The following is a 3559-nucleotide window of genomic DNA, read 5'->3' as shown; positions in this document are numbered from 1 at the left end:
TTTAGAATGACAGCGGAAGTATAAATGAAGAGCATGTTTCTAATAGTTGAAAACGTCTCCTCTGAAATATACAACCCAGTCAGTGGCCTTTGGGTAATCAGGTATAATTTTGTCATGAAACCTTGTGTTCTTACTTAAAAGAAATGTGTTTTTCAGAGTCCCCACCTTACCCCAATATGATTAGGAATGTCTAATCTATGAGACACTATGATTAGGAGTGTCTCTAGTTCTACTGATAAGAAAGCACCGAGGAACATAGGAGTAACTTAATATAATAGCTGTTAATGCATAAAATAAGATGTTTGAAATAAAAGTGAAGAGATAAATAGCAATGTAATTATTTGAGTCTGTTATTTTGCTTGCATTGAATGCTTAATTCAATAAATTAATAAATGCATTGATTCTATTCACTTGTCAGTATATGGAGTCAGCTCATATGCAAAGCATTAGTAGTTTGTAAGTATCAAGAAATTACTCTATAGTTTGCTCTGTACATATATTTATTAGTAGGTTTTACTTTTTATAAAATCTTTGTCATGTAGGCAGATTATTCAGATGGTTAGAAATCTCTTCTCACTAAGAACAAACACATAATCCATGAAACATTGCCATTTTAACAGAGTGAAAACCAAACTCGTTTTGCATGAAGATACATCTGATAAGAAAACTATTAAAATATTATAAAGCTATAAAATGTTAGCCAACCTTAACCACAACCAATAAAACTCACTTCCAACAAGACTTCTACAGCTTTCTACGTCCATCCGTTTTGTACTACACATTCCTGTTTCTCATCCTGCAACAATCAGTTATTTTACTTTGGGGAAAAAGTACTCTATTTTCCTTAACAGAAACACTTCCTGCATACTTTATGTATTTAAATTACCAAAAAAGATATTGAAATCAATCTTCAAGACTACATCCTACAAAACAAAATTCTTCTTTTTTCTTTTTTTGTGAAAAATAACTTAGATGCCAAAAAGCAATAAATTTAAGAGTATAGCACAATTAGTTGTAGAAGAGATTTGAGAGTTTGGTATGGGTGACAATTCCACAATTTCAGGTTTTTACTTCTAGCTGCTCTAAGCTACTGGAGACTAAAAGAAATATCAATGTAATGATTCAGCAATCATACTCATTTGTTAAACCCCACCTTCTCTGTATAACTCCACCATCACCTTTGATCTTTGTCCCACTCTTTAGGGGTATTTGGGCTATACCCATTCTAACCTTTCCATGTTGGAAGGGGCTGCCGACAATATGGGATAGGGGGATGGAACTAAATAATATTCTGGAGTGGCTGGCTCCTTGGCATTTTAAGACTTACCTGGTCCACAGACCCATCTGGAGGTTGTAGGTTTCTGGAAATTTACCCTAGTGCATGAAACCTTTGTAGAATCTTGTATAATGCCCTAGGTGTTCTTTTGGATTGGCAGAAACGTTTTTTGTTGGAGTTTGGTAAGTTATGGTAGGTAGCAATGTCTAACTGAAGCTTGAATAAGTGACCTCCAGAGTAGCCTCTCAACTCCATTTGAACTCTCTCAGCCACTGATATTATTGGTGACACTTCTTTTACCCTTTTTGGTCAGGATGGCATTGTTGATCACACAGTGCTAGGGACAGATTCATCCTTAGGGGTCATCTCCCACGCTGCCAAGGAGACTTTCGCCCCTGGATGTCATGTACCACGTAGGGGGAGGGCAATGATTTCACTTGCAGAGTTGGGCTTAGAGTGAGGCCACATCTGAGCAAAAAAAGAGGTCCTCCCGAAGTAGCTCTTAGGCATAAGAATTCATGAAAAAGCTCTGTGAAAATTAAAATAGACAAAGTCAGTCATTTGTAGGCATCATTTGTCTTATCAAGGTTAGGTTAACAAAACAACTTTGGCCTTCCTTTACAGAAGGGGCTCCCAGGAAGTTTACAAACATCTCCTTTGCAAACAATGTTTTTCATAAGCAGAGCTGTTTTAAAAAGCAAGGTCCAACTAGCTGGTCAAAGATAGTCCCTATGGTCAAAAGATCGCCAGCTCCAGAGTCAGAAAAATATGCATTTGAACTCCAACTCTGTGCATGCTGCTCCTGTAGGTATAAGTTATTTGGTCCCACTGAGGCTCAATTTCTCCTTTTGAAAGGAGAGAGAGTCAGCATATTTCATAGCATTGTTTTGACAATTAACTGAGTAGTGTATGAGAGGATGCTTTACAAGGGGCTAGCCAATTAAAGTAACTGCGAGTAAAAGTACTCCAGGCCCATTCACAAATAACCTACCATAGAGCTGGGCTGGGTGCAAGGAATGCAGAATGATCCTTTGCCACAGGGAGCCAAGAATCCAGATGGAGAAACTACAGACAGTAGATTATTATATGTGAGGTAAGTACAATGATAAAATTATGTTCTGGGAATTTCCAGGCTACCTGGAACTCAGAGGTACACCCAGAGGAGGTTTTCCTAGAATAGAAAAGGAAAGAAATAACCTGAGTTGTACTGCCTCAAAAGAAGACCAGTAGGCAACAGGCACAGTAGGTGGAAGGGACAGGATGTCCACAGTGATGGAGGTGGAAGTGTGTGCTTTGGTTGAGTCTGAGGACAGGAACAGTCTGGTATTGTTTTCTAAGCATGGAAATGAAAGAGAAGCCAGAGAAATATGTAGTTGCCATGTTGGTTAGGGAGGGCCTTGGGTGCCATGCCAAGAAGTTCAGTTAATTCATAGGCAAATAGCACAATTTTAGGCATGGGAATAAGAGAGTCAGGTTGTTGTTTTAGGGTTAGACAGAAGACAGATTTGAAGGTGAGCCTGGATTCAGGAAGAAGAGCTAGAAGAAAGCTTCAGGGAGTGTCCATTCATCCATCTGTTTGTCCATTTATCTTGAGAACCCACCAGTTCCTTTTCCAGACACTGGAAACCCAGTAAATGTCTTTCAAGGTCCTTTCCCGCATGGACTTGGTAGGGTGCAAGGCCTCTGATAAGAAAGATGGCCAATGAACAAACAAAAGAAATCATAAGTTCAGTTACTGGTGAGTGCTACGCTATGCAGAAAAATAAAGTTGGGTAATGCATCAGTTTGTAAACTGCCAGAACGTAATATACAAGAATTGGAATAGCTTTTATAAAAGGAATTTATTAAGTTACAAGTTTACAGTTCTAAGCCTATAAAAATGTCCAAACTAAAAGAAATGATAACAATAATAATTAAAAACAATGTTTAGTCCAAACTAAAGCATCCAGGGAAATACACTCTAATTCAAGGAAAGCCAATGGGTCAGGAAGCCCTCTGCCAACTGGGTAGTTATGTGGCTGCATCTGCAGGTCCTTGGCTCCTGGGCTCCATTGCTTTCAGCCTCTGTTCCTGTGGGGCTTCCTCACTTTGCTTTTCTGAGTCTGACTTTCGTCTCTTGGCTTCCCTTGGCTCTCTCCAGGTTCTGGCTTGCTTAACATCTCATGGTGACGTCTGCTGGGCTCCAAGTGTCTCCAAACATCCATGTCTCTGTTCTCTGAAGCAACTGTTCTCCAAGCATCTACATCTGCTATCTCTGTCGGCTCTGAAGTCCTGTCAATTCTG

Source organism: Tamandua tetradactyla, chromosome 18 (genome assembly GCF_023851605.1).
Source record: "Tamandua tetradactyla isolate mTamTet1 chromosome 18, mTamTet1.pri, whole genome shotgun sequence".
Lineage (NCBI taxonomy): Eukaryota > Metazoa > Chordata > Mammalia > Pilosa > Myrmecophagidae > Tamandua > Tamandua tetradactyla.
The sequence above is the reverse complement of the archived record's forward strand: the minus strand, read 5'-3'. Positions refer to the sequence as shown.